The sequence below is a fragment of the Macrosteles quadrilineatus genome, unplaced genomic scaffold (genome assembly GCF_028750875.1).
Source record: "Macrosteles quadrilineatus isolate MER2022 unplaced genomic scaffold, UCM_ALF_1.0 Scaffold_7__1_contigs__length_78375512, whole genome shotgun sequence".
In the NCBI taxonomy this organism is placed as follows: domain Eukaryota; kingdom Metazoa; phylum Arthropoda; class Insecta; order Hemiptera; family Cicadellidae; genus Macrosteles; species Macrosteles quadrilineatus.
The window spans coordinates 70037050-70057659 of NW_026542600.1; the positions used below are offsets into that span (position 1 = coordinate 70037050).

Here is a 20610-nt window from a genome sequence, read left to right on the forward strand (position 1 = left end):
TTGTGGTCAGTCTGGGTGTATAAATTTAACTCAATACACAACTAAATAGACAAAATTCAAAAACACAAAGAACACAATAAAAAAACTCATTATATCATACCAAAACAAATAAACAATAACTAATCCAAATTATCACTTAGCGCCCTTTCATCAAGTATAACTTCTACCCGGTTTTCATTATAATGGTAAAATGTTAATACCCACGCCGCAGCAAACCTGCAGACTAAGCGAATTGTCCTTTACCTGGCTAGATTTCCACTAAAATATTCCCTTTGAAATCATCACATTTATATCCTATTTAAATAACATTAATTTTAATTCATACTTAAGGCTTGCTACTACAGGAAAGGTAACAAGGGTTGTTTTCATTGAAATGTTGATAGCTTTGTATGAAATAAACATATTTGCCAAATTTGATCAAAAACATCCCTGAACAAACAAACTACAAACGTTTATTTACCCTCCATAATAGGATGGGAATTTTTATTTACATATTATTTTCTCCATCAGCCAATAACGATGCTTCATATTACTAAGTCATATGTTTTTAAGCCCTTAAAAATTGTTTAGAAAGAAATTTTAAAATTGTATGTAGTTTTTGCTCTATTTAACGTTATAACAGACACAAATCTATAACAAATGTATTGGTAGGTATTAATTCAAATGGAATGTGTTTTTGGCCTCCAAGGTCATGAAAACTAAAAATCAAACGGTCCCGGGTCCAGGTCTTACCATGAGACCTATAGTACAGCAATAGCGTATTCCTTATATGGGAAATTCGCTAACAATATCTGCAGTCATTCTAGATCATAGACAATGATGTAAAAATGTATTTGATTTTTGGAAGGATATCGATAAAAAATAAGGCCAGTTTTTCATAAACTTTACATAACAAAAACTACTTTGAACTAAAGGGGAATAACATTTATACATACATGAATACTTTTATTAAGGATGGCGGAATTGCGTTTATGAAGATGTGTATATTATTATGAGTTGCTGGTTGATAGCAAAATTATTTGAACTCATGATAAGTTTTTGTTTTACCATTAGATGGAAATATTTATAATAAATGATGTGCATATACTAGGAACTATTTAAACTTGTATGAATAATAGTAAACCATTTAAAACTAAAATGTATGAACTTTTCAATGACCTAAAACCACTGAAATTTTTGTTTAAAAGTATGTATACACCTTTTAAATGTGTTTATTCTCTGTCTTTATGCAAACAAAACTCTAATACTAATTTAATTCCTTATAATAAATAAATACATCTGTTTGTATAAAATAGTAATTGTATATTTAATAAATATGCCCATGTTGTTTTTTACTGAATAGACTTTGACGCAAGTAAATCTATTTTAAAATGTCTGATAGTGGTTGAAAAAAGAATATCCCTGTTTGATTTTACACAATATTATTATACAGGGTGTCCCGGAACTCTGTACCAATACTTTAGGGCATTGCTCCTGGGTAAGAAACATAACTAAATATCATTTTTAAACTGTCCGGAAGTCCTTAGTTACTCACACAGCCGCCATTTTGATTTTTCACTAATTTTTTTTTTAAAAGAACGGTTTAACATACGAAATTGAAACTTTGCACAAACATTTATGACAACTAAGCAAAGCTAGGAAAAAAATTATGAACATTTTCCAAATTCATAAAACAAAATGAAAAATAAAAAATTTAAAATGTTTGTAAAATCAACGGTTTTTGAGTTATTTAAGAAAGAAAATGTTAAATGGCGACCATTTTGTTTTGTGAATTTTAAAAATCGTCATAATTTTTTTCTAGCTTTGTTTGGTTGTCATAAATGTTTGTGCAGAGTTTCAATTTCGTATGTTAAACCATTCTTAAGTGAAATACCCCCGCCGCAGCAAACCTGCCGACTAAGCGAATTTCCATTTGTCTGAATTGATTTTCAGTTAAATATATTTTAATAACATTAGGTTTAACGAGTACCTAGGTTTGCTGCTACAAGGAAACTAATAAAGTGTGTTTTTGAGTAAAATATTGATAGCTTAGTACAAAATAAATAAATTTGCCAAGTTTGATCAAAATATATTCATAAACAAGCAAACTACAACATTTGACAATATTCTCCATAAGAATAACATGGGAATTTTAAATTTACAATTTTTTTTAATTTTCTCCGTTACTAATAATCGAACAAAAATACTTTTATATACTAAATTATTTGTTTTTTTTAAGCTCTTTAAAAAGGTCTAAAGAGAAATTGGGAAATTTTGTGTTTTGAGGGTCAAAAGTGAGAAAAACCAATTTTTACCCCATAAAACCCCCTGTAAAGCCCCGTTCCCATGGTCCGATTGTGCTGGTTCGCGAACTCATTCAAGTTTATCCCGCTTTACACCTTTAAACCAAATTTCATCAAAATCGGACAAAAATTACTCAAGTTATCGCGTTCACGGACGTATATATATATAAGTCTATATATATATATATATATATATACATATACATATATAAAAATTTGAACGAATAGTGTTTTTGGCCTCTGGGGACATCAAAATGAAAAAGTAAATCGGTCCCGGGTCTAGGTCTTACCGTGCCACCTACGGTAATAGCTACTTCCCTATAGGGAAATTCGCTAAAAAACAAAAAGGTGGCTGTTTAAGTAAATAAGGACTTCCGGACAATTTAAATATGATATTTAGGTATGTTTCTTACCCAGGAGCAATGCCCTAAAATATTGTTAGAGAGTTCGGGGACACCCTGTATAGTAACGCCTTCAAACGCGCGAAGTAAAACATGCACAAGCCTGCAATGTGGGATGCCTTCTCTACTCACAGGCTCTGAACAACACGTCCAAAACTAAACAAGAGTATTTGTAATTGGATTATAGTACAAAAACTCATTACATAAAATTTTATTAAACGGTGTGTAATTATGTGATTATAAGAAAGGCTGAACCATAGGAACAATTTCATTTAGCATAGATTAATACAAAAATACGTCGTTATGTTTGTCAACCTGTTTTGAAGAACATTTGTCTATTCGTGAGTATAGGTGAAACCACTAAAACCAATAAAATATTTACTGTAAAAGTAATTAGAGTCTACTAATATTATTTTAACAGCTTTTTATAATTGTCTAATCCGTGTCATGGTACTACATGATAACCAATGTCATCCTTGAAACCGATTTCAAATTGTTTGAAATTTTATAAAATTGAAATTAAAATCCTGTTCATAATTTGTTAAAATTTGTATAAGTTTTTAAAGCTGCATCAAAGATATTTGGTCTGAAACCCATTTATTGCAGCACTTTTCTTTCATTTATATTACTGGAAAGTAAATATAAATACGTCCAGTAACACTTGAAAATATATAACAACCCTAATATGCTGATAAAGAAGATACTTATTTATACAATCCAATTTATTTTACAAATTATTATAAACGTGAATCATTAGATTATTAACTGATGAAGTCAGGTAGTTGTAATAATTCAAATCAGTGTTAAAAATAAATTAGATGGTAAAGAGAAATAGTAGTGTTATAGGGATGTATAAATGTTTAAAAATTTGTTAATTTAACGTTCTATTGAATTGTTTTAAGCTCTTTTATAATGGCATATATAGTAAATACTGATCTCATTGAAATAACACTTTTTAAAGATTTTTTTAAAACTGTTTTAACTTCTATTTAATCAGTACTAATCATGATTAACTAGTTATAAAGTGGTTTTTTAATCCGAATAAAACTGTACAGATATATGACAACTTGTGTAAATTCGAGTTATCCATTGGAATAAACAGTTTGGATTATGATTTATCATTTACTGATGTGAAATCCTACAACATACATTAAAAATTGTTTAATTTGTTTGATTTTTTAAACATTCTTAACATAGATATTTTTTATGAAGCCCATAGAAACGTATTTTTAAATAGATAATGTTTAATAATGTTAATTTTGTGTAGTGAACGCATAGTTTATAAACTTGAGCATAAATTAACATCGTAACAAACAAAATTTGCATAGTATGACTTAAAAGCAAATCTCTTCTTACAAACAATTAAATTTGTAAGATAGCAACTTAAACCTTAAATACGAATGTAAGGTGCGAGTAGAATGGAGTAAACGGTAGCTTTAAGGATTGACCAATATCAATTGTAAATTTGAAATTTCTATATTATTCTAACGGATAAACTGATGCAGTTGCTTCTTTATAGATATATTTTGATCAATCTTGGCAAATTTATTTATTTTAAACTTGGCTGCGAACATTTGACTAAAAACACACTTTATTATACTTGCAGTAGCAGCCAACCTAAGTACTCGTTAAACGTAATGTTATTTAAGGCAATATTTTAGTGAAAATCCAATCCAAATGGAAATTCGCTTAGCCTACAGGTTTGCCGTGGCGGGGGTGTTGTTCATTCTTCTTACCTCGTTGTGCTTTTTTGCTGAAAACGTCCACTCTACTATCCAGCTTCAATTATCAGAATCTCAAGCCCAACTGACGTAGCTTCATCAAAAGGTTTGGCACATGTAACGCTTGCAGTACACTTAACATTGCATTAAAGACAGAACAGATGCCAGTACTGCTAAGGGTTCCGGTAACCAGAATGTGTGCTAGGTGAGGGGTGTAAAAGGATCCTTGGTCTATCAATGCAGAGGTTGTGGGATCAGGCGGTTTTTGTCCCACCTGATCGAACGGTACCTTTAGCGGAATCTGAACCTTCAGGATCTACAATACAGCAGCTGTTCGCCGCCACTTCCGTGTTCCTGTTCCTAAACACACTCCCACACTTGTGTTTAAATATGCTTCACCAAATATTAAAAGATAAATTCAAACTGGTGACTCTAAGAGTGTTGGTCAGTATTTGGAGAAATCGGACCTTTTCTAGAGTCCCAAATCTACTTCCGCAGAGCGTATTTTCTATTATAACCAGAAATGGAAGTATTTTTCATCGTATGTGTGTTTGTCGTAAAATAATAAGGATGTCTCCTGAATGGAAATTGGCCTAGAGCCAGAGCCCAATTACTTTCTCTTCTACCCCTATCTGGGATTCTACCTGTGTTTGGGATTTTAATATTTTCTCATAATATGAAGAAACAGGTCCTATTCTAGATAGTCCCTAATCAACATTCACAAATGCTTACTATTTTCCTTTCTAACAAGGAATCGAATGTTTTATCGTGTGTTTTTTAGTTACGGAAGTTCTTTTATGCAGAGAAACTTATCTTCACCTAATAGACTTTTTGTTTTCCAAATAGGTAAAGCCTTTGACTATTACTACACAACTATACATTCCATCCCCAAGTTAAAGTTGTCACCAGGTTTTCTGATTAAATTTGTCTTAGTTGATGTGAGCCACCTACAGATTGCACTGATATAAATTGCTGATTTCTGCCGATTACACGATGGTTTTTACCAAGTCAAACTGATGGAATTACTTATTATGAGCTACAGCAACTGTTGTGACCCTGTAACTATGTCAGTAACAAAAAATAAGGTACAAAGTAGAGTTTTAGACACTAGAGCAATCTGTGACTGGCTCACACATCTACATTAATGTTTAGTAAAAGATTTGTGACAGCTGATCCATATAGATGGGACCTCTTCTTCTGTATCCAATCCAATAGTCAATGGTAAAACGTATGGTAGGCTCAGAATTACTTCATACAATTCTAATTACTTCAACAATTTCAACCGCTGTTCGACATTTTCCCAATAACTTTTTCGCTTTTCGATCTGTTCCCTAAAGCTTTTTAATTGTTATATCTATTCCCTAGATCATTTCCGCTAATATACCTGTTTCCTAGATGTTCTCCCTAGAAATTGTCTATTGCTTGATCTGTTCCCTAGAACTTTTCCACTGACTGGTCTGTTCCCTAAAACCTTTCCGATGTTCTATCTCTTTCCTAGAACTTTTCCATTGTTTGATCTGTTCCGTAAAACGTTTTCGCTGTGTTACCTGTTCCCTAGAACTTTTCCATTGTTTGATCTGTTCCGTAAAACTTTTTCGCTGTGTTACCTGTTCCCTAGAACTTTTCCATTGTTTGATCTGTTCCGTAAAACTTTTTCGCTGTGTTACCTGTTCCCTAGAACTTTTCCATTGTTTGATCTGTTCCGTAAAACTTTTTCGCTGTGTTACCTGTTCCCTAGAACTTTTCCATTGTTTGATCTGTTCCGTAAAACTTTTTCGCTGTTTAATTTGTTCCCTGTAGCTTTTCCGCTGTTCCTAAAGTTCGATACAGGAAGGTAGTCAGCAGGTTTTGGTCGGTAATGCTCCAAGGGCTTCTCTAAACCGCTTACTACCATCCAATTTACTCCTACACGCTTATGGTTTCCAATCCAACAACCGATATATAATTGTTTCAAAATAGTATTTTAAATAAACTAATTAGTCTTAGAATAATTTTAAAAGCTTGTAGGCAGTTTGTGAAAAACATCAAGCACATGGTACAGTTATTTACCTTTACAAAATCGAGTTTGAAATATTATACAATCTGATATTTTTATGTGAATATTTCATAAGATAAATTGTAAATAATTATACATTAATCAGAAAGAGCTAACATTTTAGTTTTAGAGATTGAATGCTGGTTTTTTAATGTCCCTTTTGAACTTCCTCCAACCTGACTATCTCTAAGCAAAATATTTATCCCAAAAACAGTCTTACCTGGCGTACTCAAAATTGTTAGCTCTCTTCCGTTTTTTTCTGTTAAGACTAGGATCTGAAATGCCTCAATCAAAAAGCAATAGATATTGTGTTTTACCTTGTCGCAGCTAACCGACCCATTTATGGCTCTAGTGTCATAAATGTCGCAGCTAACCCACCACGCTTTGGGCTAGTCTAAAACCCCCTTTTAGTCTAGGATGGAAACCAATATACCTATATGGCCCCTAAATACCTCCACTCACTGAATAAATTTCTTCACCAGTCCTCCACCTCAGCTCCATACCTTGACTGTGTCCAAACATTCAAAACGCACCGATAGTTTTTTGCTCCTAATTTCCCTTGGTGTCGTTCCACAGAGTTATAGACTACACATGAAGGAATGCATAATGTGAGTGCTAATCTACGGTATATTCAGGGACTTTTTATGTTAGACTTTTTGATTTTAAATGGGATTTTCACAACTTATCTTACGATTTTTATTAAATTTTAGTACGTTGAACGCTTTTAATTCTGAACAAAATGGTATCATCGCCAACGCTGTAGAAATAACGGTTCAGAAGTTATTGCAATTATGTGATTTTTCCTCATACCCACTCACTTTACTCGTCCAAGAAATACCTACGTGTCCCGACGGGTTTGGATTAAAACTACTGTAGATGTACACGTGTACTTTTGGCAATTGTGCATCAGCGAAACTGTATTGTGCTGAATATAATATTGTGCTGTATTGTAGGAATGCTAATGTCTGACAACCCACGCCTTGCTGACCACAGCCGTTTGTCCAATCCACGCACTTAGTACAGACATTTCTATCAGCTGGTTCTATAGCCAGGATTTGTATTAAGTCAAATAATATAGTGTGGTGGCTTAGAGACAATATCAGCATGGATCGTGACCTGATGGATTAAAGCCACAGACTTTGCATATTTCTTCCATACCCTGAATGAAGAGAATACTGTCGTATCCGAACCTGGATGCGAGCGAAGGATCAGGTGCTCGAAATAATAATCACATTTACTTTAAGAAAAACCGCATTGGTGTCCGGGAGTCGGTGAGGTAGGACGATGCTCTGGGTACAGAGAGTGGTGTGAAGGTGGTGTGATGGACACAACCAAATGGGGTTAGTTTATTCGATCAGGCCATATGACGTCACATCGTACGATATCTAACGGTACATGGATCGAGCTAGCAAATTTAATACTTGTAACTATTTGGATCTGAATTAGAAATATACAATTCATTTTATATTTAAATTAATACACTACAAATACAAGGTCCACAAAGGCACCATTCTCATTCACAATCAGGTTATGCTGCTGTAACTGAAAAAAGACTGCAGATCTCATTGACAACATTGACTGCCCGAGAGCAAGAAGAGGACAGGTTCCATGTCGTGTCAGTTGCATGTGGCAGATTGAAGACCCCAGTCAGCAAGACGTTTTTTTAGTGGATTGTCAAGCATGATCTCCTCAAAAGTCGAACAGAATCTAAACAGGACGATTCGGATGCAAATATACACCTCCTAAAATAAGTGTCTAAAGAGGTACAACAACGAAAACACACTCAGTAGAACAATTTCAGCCATCAACACTCCAAGGAGACAATAGACTGTTTACAGCCATCACCACTATTTTTGGGACTGGATATTAGAGAGCGGCCAAACCTATATAATATATTATCATGTATCCATCAAAGCTTATGGAGATTTCATCCAAACTTTGACTGGCAGCCATTTATGACTGGGTCGTAAACGAGGCACCTCGGTCCGCCCTGCGCAAGCGGTTATTCTCCTAGTTACAAGGGATGAACAAGACAATGGCTGGGTCATCCCTGCGAGTAAATCCCAACCACACCTCACTGACAACACCCAATGACTACTAAAACATATACCTATACCTATAGGTTGTAGTAGTCATTGGTACACCACTGATTCAGTCGGGCGCACCGGAAAAAGGCCAGAAACCTCAGGTAGATGCTGAAAAGGGCTTATGCACTTCCTAGAATTTTCACAAGTAGATTAACAAAGGAGAAAGAAACTATAGCACAGTTGATGATTTCGTTGTGCCTTTGTAATTACGGTAATTTTACTACACCTTTCATACACATACAAATCCAAAGGTCATTTGCCTTACAATATTTACTTACTGCAATTGATTTTCCAATAACAATACTTGGATATTCAACACAAATTTTAGACTACCAGAGTACCCGTCCTTCGTACGGGAGTGGCATATAAGTATAAAATGCTTAGTACAGTTATACTCAAGCTTAGCGTTTGCAATGAGGGAGGACAAAGTATGATAAAATTTGCTTCTTTAAATTTACGGTATACTATAGTATTACACGTCTACCAGAGCCATAATGTTCTACCACTTCACCCAAACAATAGGAAAAAAATATTAAAGATTCACAAAATATCACAAATTATTCGTGAAATTAAAAACATAAACATAACTGTAAACAGACAGTTCTCATTGTGTATCACAGTTTTTTGTTGCTGCTTAGTTCAAATTAGCTGTTTTCATAAATGAAAAAAAAAATAGTGCTGCATCCTGTTGGTAAATCTTATAACTTTTAATGCCTTTGCATATCATAGAACCAACCTTTTTAGTTGAAACAGCTGACTAAATTCTTTAATTCCATTTAAATATGAGTACTCATAAGGTTATCATGGGAAACTCTAGAGCCACTGGGGCGGAGCCCGAAAGGATTTTTGAGAAAAAAATATGCCTATATGTTAATCGGGAATGTGAGCTACCATCATGCCAAATTTGAGCCCAATCCATCCAGTAATTATTGCGTGATTGAACTTCAAACAAACACACAGACTTTCACATTTATAATATTAGTAAGATAACAACGAAAGGCTTGGAGTTCTTAACACTCGTTTGGACGTTGTTGACCTATTGAAGCGATTCTTTCTTAAATTTGTTGATTTTCTTGTTCCTTCCGATTAGCTGATTGATGGCATAAAATATATCTAATTTTAGACGGCATATTTACGTTAGAAATACCCTTTTCGCCCTTTACTGTGTCCAATCGTTTAATATTTTATCTTTTAATTTAAGCATATCAGTGACCGTTTGAAGACAGAATCTTTATCCAAACAACTGTTCGTTTCATAGAGGTAGGCTATTCTCCACACGGATCATTGGCATTTGATTAATGACGTACGTAGTAAACAATATGAGAAAATGTGACGAAAATCGCACAAAAATGGGGTTTGAACGTACGATATTTTTCCAAAGCAGTTCTATCGGTCTACCTGACTATGAAGTGACAGTTTTGGGAGCGCTAATCAATTGTACGCATGTTGTGGCGCATCCGAGCCTGTATATGCGAGCTTTTGAAACCTGTTTTAAACTTAGTGTTTTAAGAGCGTTCTTGTACCTAATAATAATAGCATAAAAGTTTGCTATTAACCTAACATAACCGAACTTAACCTAACCTAACCTAATCAAACCTAACCAAACCAAACCTAACATAACATAACAGCTGGCTCTCCGAAGTCCGAACTTAGACATGTGCAGCGAGGGACCCGAAGTGACCACCAATTGGGATAAGCCCTACCAATAACCTCGTCACCTTCATCACAGAAAACATAGTATGTTTTCTGTGCCTTCATTGAACAGACGCTTAAAAGATTTGCGGCTTCGGCGCTTGCAATACGACACCATAAATTCGACTATCACTTTCTGTCGGAGTTTAGGAAAGAGTTTAGATACTGCAGAGAGTAGCTTTAGGGAAAATAACGGAGGGTACAAAGCACAACTGGGGGTGGGATGGCCGCTGTTCACATTCCAGATTTGCAAAGTACCATGAGTCAGAGCATCGCGTGTCGTAACACTTCGGCCCAAGTAACACTTCGGCCCAGTAACATTTCGGCCCGAAACCCTCAGATGTGGCCTACGGTCCAACTCTCTACCTGCCCACTAGTAACACTTCGTCCCAACAAAATATGTGACAGGTTATACTCCGTTCAAACAGCCGTGGCACCTGAGGGATTAGAAGGCCCCAAGGGTTTCCATGGGGTGTCCTAATCCGTCAGGTGCCACGGCTGTTTGAACGGAGTATAGGTTAGGTTATGTTAGGTTAGGTTAGGTTAGGTTAGGTAAGATTCCACCGATTCTCCGTCATGTGAGGTCAGAGGATGCAAGGGGTGACGGTTGGGCGACATTCCACCAGAGGGTGGTTGCAAAGTATACAGGTCATGTACCTCTTACTACCTGAACTGCGTTCCTCAACCCTTGTCAATTTTTCGTCGGGCCGAAATGTTACTCCATTAGCTTATTTAATCATCTGTAAAAGCGAGTGGGACGAAGTGATACTGTTTTTCTAAGAAATTTGAGTTTGGCCGAAATGTTACTGGGCCGAAGTGTTACTACATCGAGCATCGTGCCGGGTAAACATTTAGTATCGGGCAGAGGATTAGTAAACCTTTTTGGGGATTAAATTTCCGGGCCCTTTTTTGGTGCTCTGATCCAGTCATAATTTTCTCAGTATAGCTTGATACTAATGAAAATGCGAAACACTAAATTTTGAGGTAGTAAAAATGTTGAATTATTTATTAACCAGTAGCCTGGTAAACAGATATTCGTTTTAATTTACCCAATTCACATTTTTCCAAAGTTTATGTCCAATATTTTTTACGTTGCATCGTGGAATTTTAACAAGCCAATAAAAACCCTTACTTCAATTAAGGTTTTTTTACGGGGAAATAAGCAGAGAAACTCGGTATGGTGGAGTGTGAGTAATATTAAATCGTGTTTATTTATTTCCTTCCAACGGTCCAACAAACCAATTAAAAATTTAGTAATGGAAAAGTTATTAAAAAATACCCCCGCCGCAGCAAACCTGCAGACTAAGCGAATTTCCATTTGCTTGATTGGATTTACACAAAAATGTCTCCTTAAAAATATCACATTTATTCCCTATTTTTAAATAACATTAATTTAACGAGTATTCAGGTTTGCTGCAACAGGGAGGGTAAAAAGGTGTTTTTTTTTTATAAAATGTTAATAGTTTAGAATGAAATGAATGCATTTTCCAAATTTGATCAAAATATGTTCATAAACAAGCAAACTACAACAGTTTACTTATTCTCCATAAGAATAACATGGGAATTTTAAATTTACAGTTTTTTTGAATGTTCTCCGTAACCATTAGGCGCATAATAACGCTTTATTATACTAAATTATTTGTTTTTTTAAGCTCTACGAAATGGTTTGGAATGAAAATGTTAAATTTTAAGTTTTTAGGGTTAAAAATGGGAAAACCAATTTTTACCCCATTAACACCTGTTCCCATGGTCCGAACATGCTGGTTCGCGAACTCGTTCAAATAAACGTAGATTTACACGTTTGTACCAAATTTCATCAAAATCGGATGAGTTTTGCTCAAGTTATCGCGCTAACGGACACATATATAAATATATATATACATATTAATATGAACGGATGGTGTTTTTGGCCTTTAGGGACCTCGAAACGAAAAAATAAATCGGTCCCGGGTCCAGGTCTTACCATGAGTACTACCATTGACTTTATTTGACTTTATCTACACGTGTAGATATAAAGTCAATGGTACTACGGTAATAGCTTATTCCCTATATGGGAAATTCGCTAAAAACAGTTTCTACGAACATTTTTTCAGCTTTACATGTTCTAAGGTAGAATATTTATGCTTGAGTGGTTTCAAGAGTTGAATAGTTATGTGGGATTAAGAGGTGGCCCAAAAACACCCCTTAATCCCAAAGTTACGCACCTCGAAAATATTTTTATAATAATTTAATATTTATTTAAATATTTTCGCGTATTAGTCATGCTCCTGGCGTGCTAGTTATTTGTTTAGGATGTGACACACGCAGACTGGCGAAGGTGTGCAGAGCTCTTTCGAACTACCAAAGCGTTGTACCATACTTTAAAGTACTCAGTCAAACATAAATAACAACCAAATTTGACAACCTACTTTGACATGTTACTTTTGATTCATATTTTATTTACTGTAGTATTAAATCCTACAATACATGAATTTGTCTACGTCCGATAAGAAGTTTTTAAACGGATATTTAAAAATTTAATATCCTCCAATAAGCCATAATCCTATATTAAAACAGCTGTAAAACTAGTTAACCCTTACCAATGTTGGTAGCAGTTTTAAGTCATTGTCTTACGATGAGACTTACGGCGTAATAGCGTATTATATGGATAATTTGCTAAATACTTCAGCCTTCAGCCACCATTTTATTAGCGAAACTATTCCGTGTTACAGTCAACATCTGTTAACTGATTTCCGTAAGGGTTTGAATATGCATCCCCAAATGCCCAAGTGGTGACTGGCTGCATACCATACCATGAAGCTGTTCTAGGAAGTGTTTTCATTTGACACGAAGGGATAAGCCCCTTTCTCTAGCATTTTTTAAATCCTAATTCGGTGGGTGGTCTAGGGAAAATTTTACATGGGGGGTTAAGACATTTCCTTATACAAAGGAGGTCTAGGACTACAAAATGTTTTGCCAACTGTTCCAGCGTTTTAGCGGAATTCCCTAATAGGAAATAAGTTATTACCAAAGGTGGCACGGAAAGATCTAGGCCCTGGGCCGATTTACTTTTTCATTTTGATGTCCCCAGAGCCCAAAAATGCTATTTGTGCAAATGTTCATGTATGTGTGTATGTTGGTGTCCTTGAATATGAAAACTCAAGCAATTTTGGTGCTATTTTGATCGCGAACCAGCAGGATCGGATAGTGCGTACTGGGTGGAATTGTTATAAACTGTTTAGCTTTTAAACACAAAAATGCCCAAATTCACTACAGCCATAGTATAGAGATTAAAAAACAAGTATTTTTGTATATTGAAACATTATTGTACGATTAGTAACAGAAAACGTCTAAAGGTTTTATGAAACTCTCATGCTATTCTTAATATAAACAAGTAATCTGTTTTAGTAAGCATGTTAATATATATATCTTGATAAAATTTTACAAATTTATTTTACTCATACTATATGCCTAATTATTTAAATTATACAGAAATCCCTTCCTTTTTTTCCCTGTAGCAAACATGTTAAAACTGAAGTTATTTAACAGAAAATAAATATTACATATTTAAGGAAATATTTTAGTAAACCCCAATCAGATATATGAATTCTCGTAGTGTGCAGGTTTGCTGAAGCGGAGTATTTTGATTCGCTAGGTCAAGCTTTCAAGACGTAGGTTTGGCGTTTGAACACATAAAACATACTACTATAACCATGTTTTCTGTGATTTGAGCTACCACTACTAAAACTGGCGAATTCAAACAGTCCAGCGCATAAATGGATAAATAAAAACTGCGAATATAGACAATATTTACTTATTTCTCATAGTCTCTACTGTGACGCTGCATTGGAAGGCGAATTTTATAATAAAGTACTCAAATTTGATGTACATAATAACTTGTTATACATGATGTAAATGTTTGTTATACATGATTTACATTCACCCTAATGTAAATCTTTAGGCAGACCTTTAGGCATGAATAGGTCTATAGTTTTAGAAGACATAATTGATTATACTGTATTCGTATTTCCGGTTATAACGAAATATTAACTCTGTCAAATTATACGCAATACATAAATATTGTATATTGTATTATGTTAAAAATAGTTAATTATAACAACTTGTCATACAAATTTATAAAAAAAATAATTTTTAAAATGCCACATTTTTAAACGCACTAAAAAGTAGAAAATAATTTATAAATAGATTAAGAGAATATATACTTGTAAGATTTAGCACGAAAAACGTGGGGCGCATGCTAATTACAATTAACTTCACTTATTGAACTATTATAATCTATTGCATGCACCCTACGTTTTTCGTTTTAAATCTTAAAAGTATTTATTCCCTCTATCTATTTATAAATTATTTTCTAATTTTAGTGAGTTTAAAAATGTGGCATGTTTTAAAAATATGTTTATTTTTAGCGAATTTCCCATATAGGGAATAAGCTATTACCGTAGGTCTCGTGGTAAGACCTACCACCCCCCCCCCCCTTGTTGGTTGTGGTAAGACCGGGTTGGACCCGGGACCGATTTACTTTTTCGTTTTGAGGTCCCCAGAGACCAAAAACACCATCCGTTCAAATCCATATATATATATATATATATATATTTATTTATATATATATATATATATATATTTATATATGTGTCCGTTAGCGCGATAACTTGAGCAAAAATGATCCGATTTTGATGAAATTTGGTACAAACGTGTAAACCTACGTTTATTCGAACGAGTTCGCGATCCAGCATGATCGGACCATGGGAACAGTGGTTTATGGGGGGTTTTATGGGGTAAAAATGGGTTTTTCCCATTTTTTACCCTAAAAACAAAAAAATTTGCAATTTCTTTCTCAACCATTTTGTAGAGCTTAAAAAAGAAATAATTTAGTATATTGAAGCGCTGTTGTATGCCTAATGGTCACGGAGAAAATTTAAAAAAAGTGTAATTTAAAATTCCCATGTTATTCTTATGGAGAAAATGAAAACTCTTGTAGTTTACTTGTTTATGGATATATGTTGATCAAATTTGGCAAACTTGTTTATTTCATCCTATACTATTGTTGTTTGGTCAAAAAACACTGTTTACCTTCCCCGTAGCAGCAAACCTAAGCACTCGTTATATCTAATGTTATTTAAATTGGGAATAAATATGTCTTATTTAAGACGGTGACACACTATCGATCTTTTCCCCGAACAAGACCCCGAACCGAGCAGGGAGAAGGGAGAAGGGAGGTCGAAGGGAGGATGTTCGATAGTGTGTCACGGGTCCGTACACCGATCAAGACGCCGAACAAGACATCAGGCCGAGCAGGGAGACGAGCGCTCTGGAGGCGGTTTTTTGGCGAAAGATCAAAGAAAAAATCGGTCCGATGTACGGTCCGATGTACGATAGTGTGTCACGGTACATTTTTGCCCCGTACATCGTCGCGAGCGCCGCACCGAGCGGCCGCCTGCGCTAGCATGGATAGTTCTGATTTAATATGGCAATTAAACTTTTTAATTGGTAAAATAAATAAATGTTGGGTAATATGTTGCCGTTAGATATTATAACCATTTAAGATGTAATGTTTGTGGTTTGTTTGGTCAAAGTTGAAAGTGTAGAAACCGTTAAATCAATTATATCAATAATATTAAGGTTGAATTAAGTAATTGATGTTGACTTAAATTCTTTCAAACATAATATAAACATTAATATTATTAAAGGCAATTAAAATGATCATTCTTTAACGTTATTTCAATGAATAAAACCAATAGAAATCAATAGATATAACTAAGCATCCTTTCTAGAATATTTTATTTTTGCGACAAGTTTTCAAAATGCGACTTTTAACAATAATTTTTATGTTATAGAAACTTTTTGGCTTTGGTCTGGTGTGCATTTTTTAGATTGGGACCAGTCAGGTAGTTTCGGGGTAATTTTGAACCAGTTGAAGGGTAAAAAGTCTGGTCTGAAGGGTAAAACCAATGATGTTTAACTTGAATTTAGTAATTGATGTTATACTTTAATTCTTTCAAAATTAATATAAACATAAATATTATTAAAGGCAATCAAAATTATTATTCTGTAACATGTTATTTCATGTTTTATTACTGTTTTAGTATTACTGCCTCTGCGCTCTCACTCGCACACACTCTCTATCTCTCTCCAAACTTCCTTTTGCCGCGCTCGGTAGAATTCGTCTGGTCTTGGTCATGTTCGGGGAAATGTTCGGAGTAAAATTTTGCTGATATTTATCTCCCTTCTCCCTTCTCCCTGCTCGGTTCGGGGTCTTGATCGGGGAAAAGATCGATAGTGTGTCACCGCCTTTATGGAAGTATTGTAGTAAATATGAAATCAGACAAGTTGAAATTCGCTTAGTCTGCAGGTTTGCTGCGGCGGGGGTATTAATTATTTTCTACATTTTAGTCTTTAATGTGTAAATTTGTTAAATCTATTTTATATGGCCTGTTAATACATAACCAAAACCTTATTATCTGTAATCAGATGTTTGAGTTTTTCTTTGAAATGCTTGTTTTATATTTTTACAATAAATCTGGAGCAGAAAATGTACCTCTTAACCTCTGCTCTTCGAACTGTCAAATTTAATTATTTACAGCTGATTTAAATTAATTGATATACAGTACTTACATTCTTTCAAAATGTAATCATGGAAAATTTGGAACCCCATTGGGTATGGCCCAAGGGAAATATGAAAATAAAATGTTACAGTATTGCTGTCATCCATTTGTGAGCTATGTTTCAAGTATCTAGTTCATCAGGAAGTTAGTTTAAAAATCGATATCAAAATTTTTACCGGACAAGAAAGCGAGCTAATAAAAACGTTTTAATAATATAATTATGATTTGTGATTATTATGGTCTTACCACGTTTACTAAGAGTATTTTTTGTTTCAGGTTGGTACTCGATACTTTTTGCAATGGAATGAAGGAGAGGTGAAAAGAATAAAAACAGGTGATGCTACCTAAAACGGTGCTGGTAGTTGAGTCATTGATTGAGGTTAGATTAAGAATAGGATAGTCATGGTTTGATGAAAGTATAATTTTTTAAATGTAAATGGAATTAGAAATGCATTCTTATATTAAATTATTTACCAGTTGTAGAATAAAAATTAATATAGTTGATTTGAGACATCGACATTGTGCTCTGGGGCCCATTTCATAATAAACTACAAGTTACAAGTTACAACTTGTAACTTGTAATTTCCATTAGATTTGCATTGGGCGATCAGCTGATTTACTAATAATATTAGTTTGTACTTTATTATGAAATTGGCCCCAGGTGTCAATTAATAATTCGTGTGGCACAAGCCGACTTTTAAATCAAACAAGACTGTAATTACAATATTTTGCGGTAACTCATTGTGTACTATCGGAACTGTAATGTATACCAGTATTAATATAAACCAACAAAATAATTTAGCAGCCTTAATTAAGATGAAATTAGTTTTATTTTCACAGTTCCAAATACCGAGAAAGAAAATGTGATTTTTACTAGCCTTCCCTGCAGGAACTATGTTTTAACTGTTTTTTTTTTGTTTTTTTATATATATATATATATAAATGTTGGCTATAGCTGATAGATGGGATGCATCCATGACATCTAAAGTCAATGATAATCTCTTTTACGCGAAACTTCAGCTACATTTTCAATTCATATCTTTGATTTAACCAGCATAATATCATATAAAGCTATTTTCGGCTAAATGGAATTTTACTACAATTATCTAAGATACATTTGTCAAAATAGTAATTGATAATTAGTTTGTAAAAACAAATTAGTCAGTCATTCATTTTAATGCCACAGAAGGGATTTTATAAATATTTTTATTGGTAACGTGGATTTTATTTATTACATAAATGTTTTTTTTAGTAAACTAAAACACAGGAGTTCAACCTAAAGCATCGAACTGAATTTACAATGTACAAGGTTCTGAATATATTTTATAATACAAACTAAAACTACTGTAGGCCTATCATAAATAGCCTAAATTGGGGACAAATGTTACAGGAATTACTTCTAAAGAAATTTGTCTACCCCTTTATTCAATCTCTTTAGCATCATGTTTGATTGACAAAAGATTTAATTATTTGAAGGATTTTACGTTTCACAAAAAAGCCAAGAGTTTTATTTTATAATAAAATACTATTGCGAGATTATGGTTTTTTCTCAAACGAATTCACTTAGAATGAGTGTATTTTTACAAAGTATTTAAACCCGGCGAAATATTAACTAAACATAAATCAATTTAAAAATATTATTGTCATTTTGCAAGTATATTTTCGCATTTGATGGCAAAGAGGTATCAACTAAAAATCGCAACTACAAATATTTTGCGGTAATTTTACCAATATTTTATCCTATTTAAAACCGAAGGGAACATAAATCTATATTTATTATTTATTTATATATTCATTTAAACTTTTATGAATATATTTTCGCATTCGATTGCGATACAGGCAACAGTACAAGTCGATGAATATGTCCACATCGTCAGGAGTGCCAACCTAGGTGGCGAAGTAAGTAAATTTCCCTCACTACTTTCACTTGGCGCTTTGATTCCTGGGAGTTCGATACCAGACAAAATTATTTAGTTTGCAGCTGCTATTTATGTTTATATCCAACTATTATTTACAGTAATCATAAGAATAAATTGTACTTTGTTATTGATACTTTAATGCAAACATATTTACTTAGACTATAGGTTAAAAGTAGTTCCGAAACCCGTTTACTAAAGTGATAAAAAAAGTTGAATCAAAAATCGTCTCCGCTGCTTACGGTAGGATTGAAATTCAAATGAAAGTTTAATTCGAATGAGAAATATTTGAAATTTGATTCACTATTGCTTATGGATAAGAATTTAATACTTCACATTAAAATCAGTTAAATAAATATACTTTCTCGACTACTTTTTGAAATCAATTTAAAAAATATGTTATTCTAAAATTAACAATAATTACGGAAACATAGGACTACAAAACACCGAAGTGGAGCTGCAGTTTGGATAATTTAGCCTACAATGGTTCGTTAAACCAGATTTTTAATAAAATAATGCTGTTAAGGTTTTAAAACATTTAAATGTGTATTCGAAGCATCACATTGTAGTTGGTTTGGTAAAAAGAGATCAATAGAAAATGTATTAATAGACTGACAATACGATAGACACAAAAAAACAATACAACAATAGAAATTACTTTATGGCGACTATGGTCATAAAGGAATAGTAATACCTTAAACATTGAATAATAATATTTTTATTTTCTATCGATTTACAAGATAGTACACCAGGATGTTTGTAACAGGCTTTTATAAATTAGCAAGAAGGCATGATATTCAATAATCCATATTTTAGTTTACTAGTTTTTTGTTCAGTATGGTTTTTACATAATCATTTAGTATATCAAAATTTTTTTCTTCGGAAATATTTAAAGTAAACCATTACCTCTATACCATCTATAAATAAATAGCCTTACTGAAACATTTAGTGGGATTAAGTGTAAATAACAAACTGAATAGTCGAATACCGTTGATAAGAAATAATTACAGCCAATCTAGTTTTGCGCTTTAATATAACAGATTCTCAAGATATTGGGATATCCGAATATTCCACAATAATAGTGAAACAAAATAACAATCAAAAGCTGTTCATTTTATCATGTGACAAATATACAGCTGAAAAGAACCAAATTAATATAGTTGAATACCCATGGAGTAATCTATTATTTCAAAAATTCAAAAGGCAAAACAAGAAATACTGAAATATCAAAAACATGAATCAGGGCTTTTTATTCGTTCGCTTAAATTTTAAATCATATTATCAAACCCCCAACTTCATAAATCAATCTTTCATAAAAACTTGCTAAATACGTTTTAATTAGTCAATAAAAGTATCGAAAATAAGGGTTTCCTTAGACAAACTTACATCTTTTTACTGTATTGCTTTTTTAACTTTTCATTTTGATTGTAAATACAAATTACACTCTATACAAAAGCTTATTTTTTCTGTAGCTAGAAAATAAATTTTTGGGATTTCCAATGTCTAAAAGACTACAGTTTCATTTGAAGACAGCTGCTCATTTTTAGGAAGTATCCGATAACCAGTTCAAACAGTTAAAATGATTCAGTACATATTGTACATTTTGTTTTTTACTATTTAAGCAATCCAAAAATGCAAAAACAGCTGTTCTTCAGATAAGTTGTAAATGTAAAACTGTAAATTCTGTGAACATTTTGTAGTTTAAATTAATTTACAAATGTTTTTCCGCATTTATTCTTAAAGATATCGTAATTGACCTAATCAAGAGATTAAATTTGTAATTACTTGATTGATGTGTAACGAAAACCTTTTGAGCTACAGCATGTGTAAAATAATATAAATATAATAAAATATAAAAACTAGTTGAATATCAC

At 33.3% G+C, this 20610-nt stretch overlaps 1 protein-coding gene across 2 annotated transcripts in view; it reads left to right on the plus strand.

Moving 5' to 3' along the window:
* Nucleotides 1–20610, plus strand: part of LOC128998075 (probable nuclear hormone receptor HR3) — a 123594-nt gene that overhangs the window by 27013 nt on the left and 75971 nt on the right. The gene's annotated exons all lie outside the window — the stretch shown is intronic.